The following is a 19,783-nucleotide window of genomic DNA, read 5'->3' as shown; positions in this document are numbered from 1 at the left end:
AAGATTATTTTGTTTTAAGATTATTTCTTATTAATTTTTTTTTTTGTTTGTGTTTGTTTTGACCTTTAGGGACCATGTTGGCAATAAGTGTTTTTTAAATCTATTCGTCTTCAAATCCATAAATAAAATGAATCAATCAATCTAACGCAGAGCATATCAGAGGAGACGATCCAGGGGCCTCTGTCCTTCTAACCCTGTTTCCTGCTGTCGTTTGACTTATATATGTGTACGTATTACCACATACACTAATGTAACTGTACAGCTCACCCTGTCCTCTGTTTCCCTTCCCATTTTCCATCTCTGTCTTTTTCTCCCATGTTGCCCCAGGCACCACTGTCACATCCCATCATGCTTTGCTCTCACAGTAAAAGTGGCGCTGCATGGTTGTGTGGGGAGTTGCTGTATATCTATACATTTGTCTTGGCTGAACAATGCGTCAGACTCTCCATTATCATAGATTAGTTGAATTCTATGTTGCATTTTATTGTGTTAGGGTTAGGGTTAGTGCATCAGCTTCATTTTACTATACATTAACCCTCCATGCTCGATTTTTTTTATTTCAGTGATCATGTAGGAAGCAAACTGCTGTTGCATGTGATCTGGTCTGTGTGTAATCCACATTACAGGACACAGCAGCAGCTTTAGGTTTTTTACATTTGACCAAAGCACATTGATCCCTCTGTGCACAGGTCCCATGGGAAAACCACAGCTGCAGACAATCAATGATGGTCAATTTACAAGCCAACCATACATCCCAGCTATTCATCCGTACAGCGGAGGAGATACAGTGTGAATAACACTGGAAAAAAGTCACAAACATCATCCTTTCGCTCCCACGTCCCTCTAATTATTCATCTTTACATCGACAATAATATCCCTTACCGAAAAATACACATGTGGTGCATCATACTGAAAGGAAACATTGAATCCATCTTTGTATGTGGTCAGTCCGTCTATCCATCCAGTCAATACAGGATGTGGTGACTGGACAAAATACCAGAAACACTATTGACGCTGTCTGGTTCAAGACTGTCTGTTGTATGTTTAGAGGAATATCTGCCTTTATAATAAACTCATGTTTAAATGAAGAATGAAAACTACTCACGTTAACTTCAGAATGACAGAGGGACCGATAATAGTTCTGGTCCCGCACTTGGTTCTGGTGAGGCTTATTGCTATGGGTACTGCTGCAGTCATGGATACACCATGCTGCAGATGTAGATCCAAAATACAACCGTTAAACCGATCACAAATGCATGCTCATTCTATTTTTTTTTTCTTGTTAATGGTGATGCCATCATCTCTGACTGAGGCCTCCCCGTGTTGTGTCATTATCATTATTACATGTGTTGTGTGATTTCATCATACTGAGGTGGTAACGTACTGTTTCATGTTTCACTTTGACTCGCAGACACCAGAATTTCCAATAAAAATGGAACAACATTGAGATGTGACATTCAGGACTTGAGTAAACTGACAGACTATGACGACAAGGTGAATGAACAATGTTTGCACATGGTCTTTTATAAAACCTACAAATTTCGTGGCTCATGCACCTGTGCAGGGAAATCTTGCAGGCTTCTAAAATATGACATTTTTTGATGATGCTGTGTATAAATGATTCACTTGTACAGTGGGATATTATTCCTTTTTATTTTATTTGACCACCCCATTTAATAAAAACACCATAACTTTGTAAAATACATATTTAGTGGTTAACACACATACACACTTTAATCTTCTCTTTGTTTATTTAAACCATCCATCCACCTCTACATATAGACTTAAATTCAACTTGATAAACAAACAGTAAACAAATACAAATAAGTACACAAAGCTAAAATAAACATGTGACTCACCTTCTTCGCACCCTCTATTTCCTCTGTCTGTCCATCCATCCATCCAGAGTGATTTATATATCTGAGTGTGGCAGAGGCCATGTTTCCCAGCCTTCCTGCTCCCACAGTCGTGGTCGTATGAAACATTAAAGCCAAAGTCAGACCATCCATTTTTCATACAGCATTTTGCAAACAACAGATGAATAAATTATACCATGAAAGTGGGCATAACCTCTGCATCAGCATATCACCATGGCCTATTTCTCTGCTTTTCTGAATGGTGAGTGTGGCAGATGTGTGTGAATTGGTCATGTGTGCGTAGGGGGGGGGGGGACTACATACATACATGTGAGTGAGTGTATCCTGCATGTGTCACTTTTGCCCCTGTGTCAGTGCATGTTCAGTCAGCAGGGTAAGGTGTGTACCCTTCAAGGATTCATGAAAGCTCCAGAGTGCACCTTCTGTAAAAAGAAGAGCGACACTGATACACTCGCCAGCTCACCCCCCTCATCTGTCCCCAACCATTATCACTCCTATAAAGACTCTCTTACATAATATGTCCAACCATTAATGGAAGATAACACATTTGGCTCCGACAATGGATAGAAATGTAATTACCGGTCTGAATAGCACTGCTGCTCCTTATTCTTACCCAGAGAGCAGAGGAGAGAGACGAGCTGAGTGATAGAAAAGCAAGGGAAGGATTGAGAGACCTGACAAGCATTTAGTGAAAGAGAAAATCATCTAGAGATTAGGGGAGTGTGTAATAAGAACAAAGGCAGGAGGAAAGGTTACATTGGAGAAAGGAGCATTATTTCTTTTGTCGTCTCACTCTGTGCTCACTTTGTGTGCCATGTTGATCTGTTGTTGCAGCAGATCTCTCCCTGACTTCTCTGACCTTGTTGGCTGCAGGGCAGGCAGCCAGTGAGTGGGTTGCTCATAGAGAAAACAGGTTCCATGTCATAGCCTTGTAAAACAACCCATATATGAACTTTTTATAAATCCATTACTTAGCCATTACAAAAATGGTGCCTTTAATAAACCTTCCATGTGGTTGAGGTTTGGGTTAGTTAAAGTGACAAAATATACATAACAGACAGCTATCAATTTTGAAAATCACAATTTTCTGATTTGGAAAAAAAGCTTTTTTGGAGCTTTCAGCCACATCCAGCAGTCTTCTATACTCTGCCTCCCATTTCCAAAGTGAGAAGAGAAGTATCAGTTCCTACAATTATAGGGGAGGAAAGTCTTCATAGTCAAAAGAAGCCAATCGAATCCAAACTAAGTTAACAGACATGATCCACATCCTGTTTAGATTAAACAATGATTCACCATTCTACGATATACATGACATCATTATCACATTATTGTTACATAGCCAACTTTACCATCCACAACTATTAACTAGCCAATGTAACAGATACCTTGTGATACCTTTACTCACCAAAAGCTCTCTCCTGTGGTTAGAAAGTCTTTCTAATACTTCTAATAGCTCTGCTCTTATCCAAAACCCCATTTATTTATTATTTACTCTATTTTAACTTATTATATCTGCATATATGGATCCCTGACAAACAAGGTGTGAAGTTTCATAGCTAATGCTGCTCATGTCATTTTCTGTTGCTATAGATATTAAACATTAATTTTACTTCACAGCAAACCTTTTTTTTTAAAGCTAAACCCGACTAAGATTCCATCAGGATTTTGAAACACTTAACAGATTCAAATCTGAATTTGCATTCAGTAAAATGCAAACAAAAAATGTCCTCAAAGTTTCCTACTCCCCAACTTACTCCCTCAGAATCTTTGGATGTTATAAAATGTGTGTTGTCTTTTCAAATTGATCTAAGAACAAGTAAAAAAAAAAAAAAACTGTATCATTTAATGACATTTTTGTTTATCATAACTTACCATGAAGATACTTCACTGCATAATGTTCATACTAATGTCATTCATGATGTTACATGTTTATCTTTTCATGTGACTCCTCATAACAGATAAACATGCCCAGTAGTTTATCTGTGTAAACAATCTTGTGTTGATTTGTTGGAGATAGATTAATATTATCACTGAGAATTGATGTTTTTGTGTCAGGCATCATGTCAGACGTGTTTGTCCTAAATCCTGTCAGCAGAATGACACATTCAAAACATGCTGAGGGCAAAGACACACAGTGGGATGGCTTGTGTGTTTCCATGAGTGTGCAACATCTCTATGCACATTGTGTGTGTGTGTGTGTGTGTGTGTGTGTTTAACATGCCTGTGGCAAAAACAAATGCATTAAAAAAACACATCTGGAAAATTAGGGACTGACGGAGCATTTGCACTGTGATTTCCTGCGTGGGAGCAGGTGTGTTTCCATATGTGTTAGTTTGTGTGTGTGTTTTTTTATGTTACATACACATAAAGATGAACACGTGCTTACATCTGTATGTCCTAATGGTTTCAAGTCGGCCCGCCTGCTTTTATTTTTTGAAATTCATCCGAATGCTTGTTACGTGGAACAACATTGTGCATGGCTGCATTATGAATCATCTGTGTGTTACAAATCACCTCCTGAACACATCTAACCTTCATGGTTCAACCTCTGTGTGAGGTCATGTGTTAGTCAACGCACAGATCTGGGTTACTGACTCGGACCAACTCCTCACGTGTGTGCATATAGGAGAAGATCGTCGCTGTAGTCATATGTACATTTGTGGAGTAAATTAGTTGCTTCTGCACTATATATATATATATTATATATATAATATGTATGTATATATACTGTGTGTTTACAGGACTGTGTTGATTTTCTGCAACACAGAGAAACTTCAGAGAGAGGAGAGAGAGAGAGAGAAGCGGGAGAGGGGTCAAAATAAGTGAAGCCGTCAAGAGTTATTTGATAAAGAGGGAAAATACAGTGAATCTCTCTCTACACACTTTACATGTGTGCACATTACATTACGTTAACATCACTATTACATTCAATTAACGTCAACAAAATATTTCCACTTCTCTCCTCGGACCCATTGTCCTCCCATTTCCTCATTACTTATTGGGAAGACGCAACATTGGTGATTAAAAATTGAAGTCCCTTTTCTTGAATAATTTATCAGTGAGTGGCATATGTTAAATATGTGTTGAAAGCATACATTAGATTTGTTTTGTATACAAATCAGCTCCAGGCTCGCACCCCTGGGGGGGGGGGATTGTAGCCTGGGAGAGTTGGCTTATACTGATGGTTGTATTATTTAGATGTGCATAGATTTCTATCTCTATTCCTGCTGTTGCTTATGTTAACTGTGTCTGATTATACCACACATTATTTCACTGATGGAGGGAAGAGAGATTTTATTATGCACAGAGTGAGAAGCTTATTGAGATGCACTAGAAATATATTTTTTTGCTTGTCAATCTCTATGCGTTTGGTTATATGCATTTTGTACAACATAAAATATGGTTTTACTGAAGTGATTTCAGTAATTTTATTAGATATTCATAATGACTTTCATATGTTTTTACATTTGACAAGGGTAATTGGACTTTGCTGACATGTACTTGTAAAAAAAAAAAAGGTGCAAAGTACTATTTGCTGCATGCAAAGTGAGCTTCATGTGTTTAAAACTATAAATCCTTGTATCACTGCGTAATTAGTGGAATGGGTTGAAGCTGCATATAGGGTGAGATAAGGCCGCAGGTGATGAATTGGATGTCAAAGGTCAGAAAGCTCATTCAAGGAGAGAACACAGACTTACAGTATCACATTCTGTTTACACATTCGCTGAGAGTAGGGGCCTTTCTATCTTTTCTTGTTTTTTTCCTCTCGCTTTAGTGCAAAAAGAAAAGGAAGGTTCATTGTATTCTGGGTGCACACTTTCCCCGATCTGTGTGAGGAGAGGTCAGAGAAGGACAGAGAATTGTCTACAAAACAACTCAATTAAGTGGTTTTTAATAGGAAACTCCTCTGCACAAAATAAATGAAATGTGAAGCACAACGTGTGCAGCACTAAACAAGTGACAGACAGGTTTAGAAAACACATCATGTGACAAGTGTTTATATCACGAGCTTTGACAAAAACAACCTTTTCATTTAGACTCCAGCCAAATATTCCCAGTGTTCCAGAGTGAGACATTACAGACCTGATCAACACATTTTGAAATATTTTGAGAGAAAGTGAAGACGAAGAGAGAACAGGGGGGGAAAGTGACAGAAACAAGAGTTGTGAGGAGGGAGTGAGGGGAGGAGGGTGTGGAGGGTGGGGGCTCACGCTAACACAGATCATGATCATCATGTTGGCAGGATCTGAAAGATTAGACACATCAATAGTTTATGATTCTCCACAGTGTTGTGCTCAATTCCCTCTTCTATAAATTACTAAATAAGGGCATTTACATCACAGCAACGCTGCAAACTTTTTCTTTTCCTCCGCTGTTTGCTTTCATCTCTTTCTAGTTGAAACTTGGACACAGTCCATTTGACCCTCATGAACTGAGCAATAAGAGAGAGGAACAGAGTCTGTATCTGTGTTGTGATTCAGAAGAAGAAGAAACAGGCAGAGGGGAGAGAGGAAGAGAGAGGAAGAATAAAAGGGAAAGAAGACGTGGTAAAGACACGCAGCACCTAAAAGACTGATATAATTAATAGATGTGGCTCGCCGATACACATGAATTATGCAACTTTTATATTCAAGAAAATTACAAACACAACCCATTGGGAGAGAATGGAGAGGAATCATTATCTGCAGACTTGAACCTTTGTAAAATGCACCAAATTTTTAATAATTAATCCATATAAACAAATAACACATGAATAAAGAACACTTAAAAAAGCCACCCAAGCCACAGGAGTTGGGCGAACTTCCTCTGTAACTTTCCCTGTGTGTGGAGACGAGGAGAGCGGAGAGCGAGTGAAGATCAGATTTTCTCTGGCAGATTATTAAGTTAATTGTGATATTGTTATTTAAATAGTTGAAGTTGTAAATGATGTGTATAGGTGTTGGAAACCTAAGCACATTGGTGATGGTCATTTATTTTTCTACTAAAATTATAGCTGTTAAATAAAAAAATTTAGCAAAAAAAAATTTGCTTTTGTTTTCCACACACACTTTTCTCATTGATTGGCTGATGTTTGTCCCTCTTGACAAATTGAATGTGCTCAGAAGAATTGACCTGTAATATTTTCATCATCAGTTATTCAGCAGAATATTGTCGTCATTTATCAGCTGGTTGGTCAATAAAATGTCCAAACAAACCCACAACCTGAATATATTAATTTTACTGTCACATGAGACAAAGAAAATCAGCAAATCCTCACACTTGATCTCTTTGCTGATCATTTTCAAAATAGCATTAATCTCTGTCAATTAATTAAAAGTGAAAATTTTTCATTTTATGTAACAGCCCAAAAATGAGACTTCTGTTCAGTACAAACAACTCACTGATTAAAACACGGTGCTTTTAGACTGAAATAAAAAATATATGCATAGATGTCATGAATACATACAGTTTGCACACACACACTCACAATGAGAGAGAGAGAGTGTCACATATATCCAAGAGAGTAAGACAGTGAATATGTCAGATTGGGTTATGGTGGTGCAGCTGAAGAGAGGGGAGGACAGGAGGACACCCTACAGTGACCACACAGGGATGCCCTTCGGGTGCTCTGACTGAAAATGAGCAAGAGTTGCAACACACACACACACACGCAATGGTCACCTTCAACACAGTGTAGCATATGTTACACACTGAAAATATCATACCAGCCGCCATTCAAATAGAGATCTGTGAAATCTCCACTGAGTGTGTTGTAGCTGCTCTCCAGCCTCCGCCATCTCTTTTCTCTTTAAGCAATATTTGCTTTTCGGTTTCATCTTCTCGCTGCGGCAGATCTACGTTCATTCTGATCAGTGATGTGTTTTGTCATTCAGAGTATTTAACATGAACGATAAAGTAAATTAATTACAGTAATGTGGGAATTTTAATGTTGCACAATATTTATAAAAGCCACACACTATCAATGAATTTTAAAAAAAATTTTTTTTTAAAAAGTCAGTCATTTGAAGATTTAGTTAAGTTAAGAGTATAAAAAATGCTGTGGCCTTTTTAGAGCAAGGGAATGCTGAGCTTTATGTGTTCATCTGGTAAAAATGTTCCCCTGTGTGGCAAGTTGGACATATGTATGGTGTGAGGCCAGAGTACAATGTGTGTGAGACAGGAGAAACACAGGTGTTATTCTTAATTCCCACTAGTTAATTACTTATTTCATATCGTCATCATCCAGTAACGTTGCAGCTGCTATAGACATCATCCTGCGTGTCCAACCCGTCTGGATGTAACGTAACATTACGATTTAGATTTTTAAAATGTAACATTGCCTATAAATGAGAAAGTGTCAGGCTTAGATCAAAACTCATAACGTCGTCGGTACTTGTCATTGCCTCTGCCAGACGGTTGTGGAATCATCTGCATTTGTTTGTTTGTTAATTTGTTGCATTGTGCAAAAATTACTTGCTCGATTATCCAAGAACCAAGAATTGTGATGCAGATCCTGTGATGTTTCTTTTACATTTAGGGATTGAGTGTTTTTCAACATTTTCATTGATTTCTTTGAGAAACATTTATGGATATTGATGAATAAACATCTGACGTTTAAGAACCAATATTCATAAGTGTATGTGTGTAAATTGGTGCAGATCCAAATTAAAATGGGGATGTAGTAAATTTAAATGTGGTTTCATAAGGGGACTGTTGGGCCTTGGCGGAGGTATGAGCTCTGAGCACTATTCTAGTTGTAACTGTGGAAATAAGGTCTCTTTGTCCAATAGAGGAAGCAGGTACTTAAACAGAGACATACTTTTGATTGTGTTAACAGTTGTATCCACATTTTTGTGGATGCAATTTAAGTGCATACACAGTAAAATGTCAGTTTGCATGGATCTCCTGGATGGAGTATATTTCTATGAATAATATTATGTATTCAATGTACCAGGGCACAGGTACACAAAGTATTTAGTTATGAAAACCTCCACCATTCATTGTTGGGCCTATTGTTTATTTTCGCTGTGAACTGACAGGCCCAAACCAATAGTGATCCAGCACAATGAATTTGTTCCCATTCTGTGCTGGTAGTGAATCTAGCAGTGCTTGTAAATGTGTATTTATTTGTCTTTCTCTCCATCCTCATTCCTCTGCATTTCCCCCTCACCAGAAGCCAGCCAGGGTTCAGTCAGCACGGCAAAGCAGGAGCGGCTTCTCCTGCTTTTGTCTCTGTGGAGAGCAGGGGTTGTGTGGTTCCTAATTGCTGTGTGCCAGAGAGACCTCAGGAGCCAATCAAAATGGCCAATCTCTAAAGACGAGCCAGAACTAATTTGTTAGCAATATACCGTCCTACACCTCTCTCTCTCTTTCTCTCTCTCTCTTGCCGGGTCTCCTGATGGCAGTCAAAGGTTCATTTCTGTGCCACTGTGGTCACGACCTCTCTCTCTCTCTCTCTCTCTCTCTCTCCCTCTCTCTCTCTCTCTCCTCTGCGGCTTCACTGTGAGTTCATTTCTGATGCCACTTTGGTCGTGACCTGGCTCCAAACGATTCAATGATGACAGGAAAAAAAAACACTTGCCCTTGTGTTTGTTAAATTCTGTGTTTCTGTATTCTCAGTCACTATTCCGCTCCTGTAGTGTGTGTGTGTGTGTGTGTGTGCATGGATGCGTGTATGTGTGTGCGGGGGACACACCTCAGGGAGCGTGAGAGCAGAGCAGCTGTGGTCAGAGAGAGAACACACACGTTAGCTTTGGGTTTCATCCTTGGCTTGTTCAGCAGGGAATCTGGCAGCCTGCTGAGAGACCGAGAGTGTGTATATGTGTGTGTGTGTGTGTGTGTGTGTCCTGTCCTGTTACACACCTCATACCTTTTGCTTTGTCACTATCTCCAAACTCTCTCCCTCGCTGCTTTTCTTGCTCTCTGAGGAGCTACAACTTCAAAAGGCAACTTTAAAAAAGTGTCTGTTTCACACAGTCAACAAAAGCAACACTGAGAAAACACACTCACATGTAGACACACGGCTTTCCCTGCGAACACACCTATCTTACTGTCTCTGCAGGACACAAAGCCTTCAGAGAATAAAAAAACAATCACTCTTTTATACTGCAGCGATACTGGAGTTTATGGCTGCCAAAGCGCTGAGCAGATTCCTTGAGGCAAAGCAGAGAGGAGGAAGTAAGGGGGGATAAAGAACAGATTTTCTTGTGAAAGCCCCCATCATGCATTGGTTTCTGTACACTGGGAGACAGATAAGATTGAAGGCGGGCTCGATTGTTTGATTGAATTCACACACAAGCTCACGGGCGAGCTGCAGAACGAGCGTGTTTCTAAGGCGCTGTCTTTGATAGCTGCATTAGCTCAAAGTGAGGAAGCCTTGCAAACACAATTGCAGGTCTGACTGATGCAAGCTCAAAGCAACTCTGCTCCGAACATCCTGTAAGCAGGTCACAGTCACACCAGATAGTACCTGTGTCTCAACTTTGGGGCTGCATCCTTCGTCAGCTGCATTCGTAGACCGATTGCGTTCCACCCTGTTTCCTTCAACAAATAAGCAAAAATAAGTAAGAGACAAAGACACATTTTCTAGCTGTTAATGTTAAACCAAAGCATACAACAAAGTCTCAGCCGAGTGCTTAACCCGACAGTCCCCTTATGAAACCACCTTTTTTTGAGGATCTGCAACAAAAAGCAAATAAAGATCCATGAATTATTCTCTGAGAAATCAAGGAAACTGGTGAAAAAAATCTCACAATGTTAAAGAAGGTGAAATAAATTCCTGCATCCTTATCTGCATCCACACCAAAATTGAATGGGTTCTTTCCAGGCCCATACTCCATCCTTCCACCAGTTTATTTGTAATCAGTAGTTTTTGCGTAATTCTGCTAACTGACAGACAAACAAACAAACAACCACAGACAAAAACATTTTATCCCTGGTGGAGGTAAAAGTCAAAGGTTTCCATCAGTTTAAAGATTTGTATACCGAATTTCCAAACCTCTTTTACACAGCATTGCTGCATATCTGCAACAGTAGTCACTGTGGGTGCTACATTAAATGTGCATTTAAGTGTTGGTGGCACTTTTTATTCACTTCTTCTAGATTTCACAAAAAAGATAGAAAAATCTCTCTCGTCAGATCACAAGCAGACATTTGGGGCGATTACTGATTTTTTTTATGCCTTGAATTAAAGAGCTTGATTTGACAGCGACAGAATAATGAAAAAAAGTAATATGAAGCATCTTTTAAAGGATCGGTTGGAATTGGCAATCTATTTTAATCTATTGTCACCTTGGGAGAGCAATGTTCCGTTTTTTTGTGTGGACTAATTGGATTTCAAAGTGTATATTGAAAGGAGTCTAATTAGATATTCATCACAAGGGGAGATGTAACGTCACTGCATGATAAAGAGCCCTTTCTTTAAGACAGGTGACATTCCTTCACCCTCCTCACCCCACCCCCACCTCTATTTTCTTCCACATCCCTCCCAGAAATGCTTCTCCACCTTATTTTATATCTCAGTAACTGTAACGGACAAATGAGTGGCGATGTTCGAAAACAGGCAGGAAAAATTCAATGTTAGTTATGTTCAACTAACTTCAGTGCTTATCCATCACAGAGAAAGAGAATCCTGTCCGAGTCATGTGTGGTGTCTCGTCACTGTCACTCGTTCTCTTCTCTCTGACCCTTGAGGGAGGTTCTCCATTGTTTAAACTCTCAGTGGTCAAGGGTCCCACACAAGGGTCAACAGAGGTTAAGACTGACATCATTGACCTCACGTTAGGTCAGTCCCTGTGGAGATCACCAGAGAGAGGAAAACAAGGGATATGGGGGAGTTGAACTGGGTTGATGTTGTGCAAAAAGTGCTTTTCATAAATTATGATATCATGTATCTATTATGTATGTTTTTCAAAATCAACTTGCACATTTTTTCTGGACAGATTTTCAAAAAAACTTGTTGGGAGGATGCGATACAGGTCAGGAAAGAATCTATCAAATTTTGGTGCGGATCCAGATCAGAGGACGGCTCCAGATATTTCTTTCACTTTCTTTAACATTGTGAGAAAGGGTCTTTTTATGAGTGTGTGCAATGTGGTGCAGAACCAAATACTTATCTAAATCTAGTGAATTCAAATGTGTTTTTTAGAAAATTAGAACATTTGAATGTGGATTTAATGGATTGTACTATAGGTTTTATAGCAATTGTCAGGTGCCCATTGTCAGGTACAAACTTTCTTCTTCCTGTACATATTCATTTCTCATTATATTCATTAACTTGTCAGTAACCAATCTCTACCATAAAAGCTTTCAGTGGAAGTGATGCTAATTTCATAATGGCCAAAATAAAAAGAGCAAAAGATTAAATCAACCAAAACCTTTGCCAGTGTCTAAATGGGCACCTGAGCATTGTTTTAAGACAGACATGAACATCTGTGATCCTAAATGTACACAGCGTTCATAGATGTAGAAGGCACATGTGTTTGCTGTATGTGAGGTATAATTTATTTACTTTATATACTGTATATTAACAGTAAACTTCTCCTCACCACTTGTTGAGTAATGTGGAGTATGTATCCGCCGCCTCTCACCCTCTCTGCCCTGCAGAATAGCTGTTTAAATGAGATTAGTCTTGACAAGTGAACTTCAGCCGGTAATAAAAAACCCTTTTTATCTGCAAAGCAAACATTAGAGCTGCCCAGCCGAATGAATACCTAACTCCAGAATTACCATAAGAATAGCTCAGCTGAGTACACTCATAATGCTTAAACCAACAGTGCAGAACACACACATACACTCTCATGCGCGCACACACATACACCAGCCACGCTAATGAGTAGTGTCACTGTTTGAGATTGCAGCCCCTGTTAGGGGTGGCGGCTGCGGCGGCAGCGTCGCCGTGACGATGAGCAGGAGGAATGTCGAGAAGCAGACAATATTGTTCTGCAGCGTCCATCCAACACTCCCACCACCCTTAACCCCTGAAAGTTGTCACTCCCAGTGTGAAGTTCTCCCAAGACCTCCTCGGTCAGGGACATCAGGACTTTGGTTGCCCAGATTTCTTTAATATTGTCGAGAGCATTTTAGTGCTTGTAAATAAAAAACTTTCAGGTTCATCTTGTCTCCTCCATCTTGAGAGACTCCTTCTCCCAATCACCCCACAGACTCTATCACCACCCAGCCCCATGGTTCTGGGACCTCCAGACCCAGAGGACCAATGGGTACCCACGACCCCCACCACCACCACCACCCCGGGACCATGGGCCCTGGCTGACCAGAGCTGCAGCAGGGTGCAGAAAGCAGGCCGTTGGTTCCCAGGACCGCCGCGCACTTGTCATGTAAATGAAGAAGTCACAACCAATTAGAGTAATTGCAGCGCATCACCCCGTCTTCGCCACGGCTACTGAGCCGAGGAGGGGCATGGGAGAGAGCGAGAGATGGAGGCAGAGAGAGGGAAGGGTGGGGGTTGGATGCAGAGAATCGAAATGTGGTAAGGATGAAGATTAGAACAGCGAGGAAGAAATGGAGTGATGGGAAGGAAAACGGGTATCGAGAAAAGAAGGGACTACGGTATAAACAGCACTAGATACAGCAGTCGGTCCAGCTACAATATTAAAGTATAACTTGCAGGTAAAAGCATCAATAATTTAAAACTGAAAGGAGCAATTGTTCAAAGAGAGATTTATTTCACTTCTGATACTTTTGTCCTTAAACTTTTACAACATCTCTAATGCTGAAGTTATTATTATTTAACAATTTTATAATGTAGAATTTGTACTTTGTATTGGGTTTTTTTCTTGGGCTGCATAAATGATTACTGTAGAAGTAATAACTAAATAAGTACTTTTTAAAATCTGCTGTTACATAAATGGCAACTATTGTTGGGTTGTAAATGAAATTAACAAGTGAGTATAGGAAATACATCATCCTATTTGTTTATGCTCATAAGGAAAAGAGTAATAGTGAGACAGTGAGGACAGTAGGTTTCTGCACAAGTGGATATGAGCATATCTGTGTGTGTGTGTGTGTGTGTGTGTGTGTGTAAGGCGAGGGGATGAGTGGGTAAATCACAGCAGGTGGTAGGGGCTAATGGAACCCCCTCTGGCCTATCAGGAGTAGGGGGTGATGGTGTGAGGGAGAGTGGTAGTTGTGTATCTTTTCAGACCAAGCAGCTACAGAGCCAGAGAAACAGAGATGCACATTGGCAAAGAAAAAGAGAAAAGAGAAAAATAACATGGGTTTGTTTTACTCTAAAACTGTTAAAATACTACAGGCAGTCACATGAGGGTGAGTGAAGAAGTGAAAGTGGTTCATCAGAATAAAAACAACATTCAGGTGCAAAGGTGTTTGCAGGAAAACAGATAGAGAGACAACGTAAAAGAAAACTAGACACAGAGAGAGAAACAGAGACAGCTAATGGGCCTGAGGCTTCAATATCCACCTCTGTGGTCAGCCAGCACGTAATGTAATGCCTCTCATCCATCCATCCATCCATCCATCCATCCATCCATCCATCAGAGAGCTCTCTGTCTGTAGAGTTCAGCATAAAGCGTCAGTGCCTGAGGCAACCTGTAAAGCTTACACAAACACAGCATGGGTATTAAAGTCACTGGGTGAGTGTGTGTTCGTGTGCATCAGTGTGCGTGTTTGTTAACATGCGTGTATGTATGTCTGAAAATAAAAGCCACTTGTAATGTTTGTTGAGGTCCCAAGAGGTCTAGACTGCTCCACTAAGAGAACACCACTCTTTAGTTTGACCCCTCCCTTCCCCACACACACACACACACACACACACACACATACACGCCATCCCTGCTTCCTCTGAAATCAACCTATTCTTTACATTAAGACACAGCACTTTCAGAAAGACTGTCAGTACTTACACAACACACAAGCAGCGAGGCGGAGCTGTGGTGGGTGAACTCTGTACACTGACGCACTAATGAACAGAACATGTAACATGGTTCATGGCTCTTACTGATTTCTTGGCCTGTGTGTTTGTGTGTGTGTGTGTGTGTGTGTGTGTGCGCGTGAGTGTGTGTGCGTGTGTGTGTGTGTTTTTGCTGCTGCGGTATCAGAGTCAAAGGATTAACCACAGTAGTGAGAAGTCATTTGATGGCAGGCAGGTATAATAGACGTCTCCCTTTTATATCATACCAGCTTATTTATAGTAATACACACCATTTAGAAATAAAGCAGCTTCCTGGAAACCCGTGAAATTTTCCTTTGCATTGCATAGGCTTCTGATGAGCAAATGAGGCCATACACAAAGTTAGCTCCTCAGGTAGAAAGACAGAAAAGACAGTGAAAGTCTCATTCTGGTTATTGTACTCCTACCATTTAGCATTTGATTATGTTTCCTGCTGATTCGAGCAATAGAAATCCTTCCGAGAAAATAAATGGGATGTTTACTTTTAGAACCTTGGATAAACTGGTACTTGAATACCTCCTTCAAATTTACAACTACGTATAAACCATTTAACTATATCTTTGACTAAAGACATTTAATTGTAGTGAGAGGTCTTTTTTGTGCTTTATTTTGAAATACATGCACACACACACACACACACACACACACACACACACACACAAACACACTCGCACCAATGGTATTTCTTAATCCATTATTTTTTAATGCTGTGTGAATATTCCCACACAGCACTTCGTAGCCATGGTGTGTGTGTGTGTGTGTATGTGTGCCAGTGTGTGTGTGTGTGTGTGTGTATGTGTGCCAGTGTGTGTGTGTGTGTATGTGTGCCAGTGTTTGTGTGTGTGTGAGTGTGTGTGTGTGTGAGTGTGTGCGCCAGAGGCCTCTCCCAGGGACCTGAGAGGATTCAATATGTCTACCTCCATTTAAACACTGAAACATTCATGCCAGCCAGCACAGAATGGGAGACACACATCCACACACACACACACACACACACACACCTGTGAGATACAACCATTAGATTGATCTTTTGTCTGCATTCTAAAAATCTTTAACTCTTGCACATTGACCACTTCAAACCTCTTAACATTTTTTTTTACAGAATAATATCAGTGAATGTATTTTGACCCCAGTTCCTTTATAGATTGCACATAGATTATTGATCTTACTGATACTTTTCAGCCCTTCAGTTAAAACACTTACTTAGCGTCTTCTCGTCTCCAGTACAATTGGCACAGCAAGCCACAGCAATGACTGGAGTGTATATGTTTCTCCTCTTATGAATTATGAACACAGTTAGCTCTTTTGTTTATGAATTATTACTGATCTGCCTGCCTCCACAGGATAGTCTCTGGAACAAATGCACATACACTGTAACCAATCACATTATTGTCTTTATATTTTCATACATATTTGTTTTATCTGGTGCAAGTGTTTTGGGGTCGAGCACAAAAACTAAACAACTCATTTCAGAAACATGCTTTTCATTAGGAGGAAACAAATGTTTATTTTACCAGCACTTTGTGACGAGTCATGAATAAATCTGGTGTTTGTCTCTGAGGTAAATAAAACAACAATGCAGCAGGAGAAGAGAAGAGAAAAGATGCAACAGAGATGTGGTTCGGTTCTCTGTGGACTTCTGGTCACGGCTGAAGAGAGGAGCGCAGACGTAAATCTACAGATCTGATCTATTCAGTATGAATGATTTCTAGTGTTCAAACTCAGAAGTAGAGAAAAAGAGATGGAGCCACTTATAATTCTATAAATACGGTGTGGAAATGCATGATGGGGGGTGACTCCAGACGAGAGGAAAAAATAAAAAAAGCCAAACAAAAACACAGAGGTCATGAATATGGAATGTGTGTTCCCTGTGATTTAAATATTCATGACATGACGATTAGTATGTCATAACGGCATTATCAGCTTCAGCAGCCAAAAGAGCAGAAAACTCAGGCTTGATTGATCTCATCAGGACATCATCAATAATGGATAACTCCAATCATAGCACTGGGAGCGCACACAGGCAGGCGTGCACGAGCGCACCCCACATGCACAAACAATTATGACACAATCTGTAATTTAAACCTGCCGTTAAATCAGTCTCACCGCCGATACAAACACATCAACGCACCATGATTCACCTTCTTTGGTTGCTAAGTGAGAAAATATTTAGAAAAAACTGCTAATTCTTTTTAAATGTGCTAATTGAGCTGCACAGGCTGACAAACTGTCGAATAAAGAGCAAAACTCAAATAACGGCAGGAGTCTCAAATTTGTTCTTGTCAGGCATTAATGAATAAATGATCGTCACAAATAAAGGTCATGATTAAAAAAACTGACGGAGTAAATTTACGTCTTCATTTGGGACAAATAGCTTCTTTTTTTTGTTTCACATGATACATGAATATAAATAAATACTCAAAAACCTGAGCTCAATCTTTTTCAAATGTGACTCAAGTGCAGTCTGATCCAGATAGTCCCTAAGATAGACCAAAACTTGGTTTACCTGAAAAACCCCAAAGGAGAGAACAGCAACACTTGCAGCAAAATGATGCAACAACAAATTATGAGCAGCAATGGATATGACGTTCCCTTATAATTCACACACTTGACATTCGACATCAAAAAACTGAAAGTAATTTGGTCCGACCCCAATTTGGTTCCTGGTTTGAGTTGGTGTGGACCTCTAGTTTGCAAATCTTTTGTTCAATGCCACACTGACAACACTCAAAGTTTCCAGACAATGTGTTAAATTGGAACACAACCAAAAACTTTTTTGTCCTAGTAATATTACAGTGTTATTATCCTACTGTTATTTTATTCTTACATAACCCTAAAGGCCACTTCATAGTTTTTATGTCTTCATGTCCTCAAGAGTCCACTTGACTTAATGTTGGCCATCTGTCAGACTCTGCACTGGGTCCACATCCCAGCACAGCCCACATTTTGAACTGTAATCTGATAAAGCACCATCCAGAACCTGTAGCCCCACAAGCGAATGTGTTTTTGATAATGATCTTGGAAAATAGCAGTCACAACCGTGCTAGGGAGACACACATGCTGACAGTTGCAGCCTCAGTTAGAGCAGCTTTAAGCTCAATGTTTAATCCATTCCTTACACTTTTTTGCTTATTCTTGGTTTTTGAAATATTAAGAAAATTAGACCATTCCCTCTACAAAGTGTTGGTCTCACATGATTTTGAGAAATCCAGAGCCCACAGGCCCTGCATGTGTATTTACAGTTGCAAAGTTTGCTGTTTGGAGAATGTTCACTGACTGAGAGATACAAGGGAATGAGCTTTGTGGAAAGTGTATTATACTGAATATATGAAGGAAAAAATGAACATGGTGACTAGGTTGAATTTGTATTGATAGCAATCACCATGAACAAAAAAATTAAAAACTGGAGCAGATCCGAAAATAGGGAGATGTTTTATTTTGTTACAGGACAAAAATACATGAAAAAGGGAAATAAGACTGAAAGCCTGTCTGTAATATACATAAGTGAAGTCCTCTTCAATAAAAGCAGATAAGATAAATAAAGGCAGCCACCTCTTTAGACTTTTAACATAGGCCTAATTGAGTTTATTGGCTGTAATCTCATCTTCACCTGCTTGAGATCTGGCATCTGATTTGACTGCAAAGATAAATATTCGACCAGTACATTATAAAACAGTGGCTACATGTTAAGATTCAAGTCCATTTCTCTTCTACACCAATAACTTGTGACACCATTTCAAGCGGAGCAGCATCTGAGCTGTGTGTGGCGGACACGCCAAAAAGACGTCAGAACTGACAAACGCATAATGCTGAAGCGGAAGAGCCGCTCTAAGGAGCGCGTTAGGAAAAGTTCACCACTTCCTCCCCTCCCCCTGATGCCTGAGGAAACAATCTAAAACAGACAGATCATGGTGGTGACGTTGTGTGTGTTTGGTTAGAGAAATGTGCGTGTGTGTGGACAAAGATGGAGGCGAGTTTTAAAGGATGAGACTCGTGGATGGGTCTTTCTTGTAAAGTGCTCCATTTGTGCACAGAGGTGTCCTGAGTGTCTAGACAAACCTACACGTAAAGCTCATTTGTATGCGTTCATGATGTGAGCCTCTCTCGTATACTCGCTCCCCATCCATCTCTCTCTCTCTGACTCGTACAGTATGGACTCTACTCTTAGACGTCATGAAATTTAAATGAGGCTTCTCTTCAAACCACAGCGAGTGTGTCTGCTTGATGCTCAAAGTTAAGGTGAAATATCATGGATGATAACATTAAAACGACCTTGTAACTACAAACTGAATGTGGGAAAGTATATAGGAAATATTATATAAAAGTATTCTTATTTAATGTGTTATTTTTGTTTTTATTCTTTTCTCTTTTTTTCGTTCCGAGCCCCTGCTGTAGTTCTAGTTGCTCATTTTAGACTGCGCTCTGTAGCCTGGAGGCAACGCTTACAGAGTGTCTAGCCTCACTACAGCTGGGCGTCTCTGCCAGACAGACCACACACACACGCGCATACTATTGGATGTGAAACACAAAGTATATATCTGACTCCACTCTTCAGCGAGTTGTTCTTGTGGTTGACTCACTCATCTCCAGTAACACCACCTCTCTGGGAAAAGATAACAAAGGAGTTATTTTCCATCCAAAAGGACGATAAAGTGCCTTTTCTTGTTCACTTCCACTCAGGAAGTGATGGAAAGTAGAAGTGATTTTGCTCCTCTACACCTCGGTCACAATAGGGCAGGTTTCTTGTGTTAGATTACTCCTGAGATTATTGTCAGACCTGCTGCTGCTGCTACCACTGCCAAATATTGAGAGCATGTATCCACACACACACACACATACTGTATTCACTGGGACCAGGAAAAAGGAGTGTTTTTCATGCACTATTATCTCATTTCACTATGCTGCTTTTGTTCGTGTTTAGGAAGCAATATCAGACATGTGCTCATGTTTCTCATTCCGATATGTCCAACCCTGTCCTCTTATGTTTGGATACAACTGA

The 19,783-nt window shown here is 40.0% G+C and overlaps 1 protein-coding gene across 3 annotated transcripts in view; it reads left to right on the top strand.

Annotated features, from left to right (window-relative positions):
- Positions 1-19,783, top strand: part of trpm6 (transient receptor potential cation channel, subfamily M, member 6) — a 92,094-nt gene that overhangs the window by 52,495 nt on the left and 19,816 nt on the right. Inside the window, exon 41 of one of the 3 annotated variants that reach the window (XM_069524063.1) lies at positions 13,019-14,379. The exons of the other annotated variants lie outside the window; for them this stretch is intronic. The gene's annotated coding sequence lies outside the window, so the exon portion shown is untranslated. Of the gene's footprint in view, positions 1-13,018; positions 14,380-19,783 lie in introns of those variants that run through there. 3 annotated transcript variants of the gene reach the window in all.

Source organism: Paralichthys olivaceus, chromosome 4, assembly GCF_024713975.1.
Source record: "Paralichthys olivaceus isolate ysfri-2021 chromosome 4, ASM2471397v2, whole genome shotgun sequence".
NCBI classification, from domain to species: domain Eukaryota; kingdom Metazoa; phylum Chordata; class Actinopteri; order Pleuronectiformes; family Paralichthyidae; genus Paralichthys; species Paralichthys olivaceus.
Note: the sequence above shows the minus strand (reverse complement) of the source record. Positions and strands in the feature narration are given on the sequence as shown.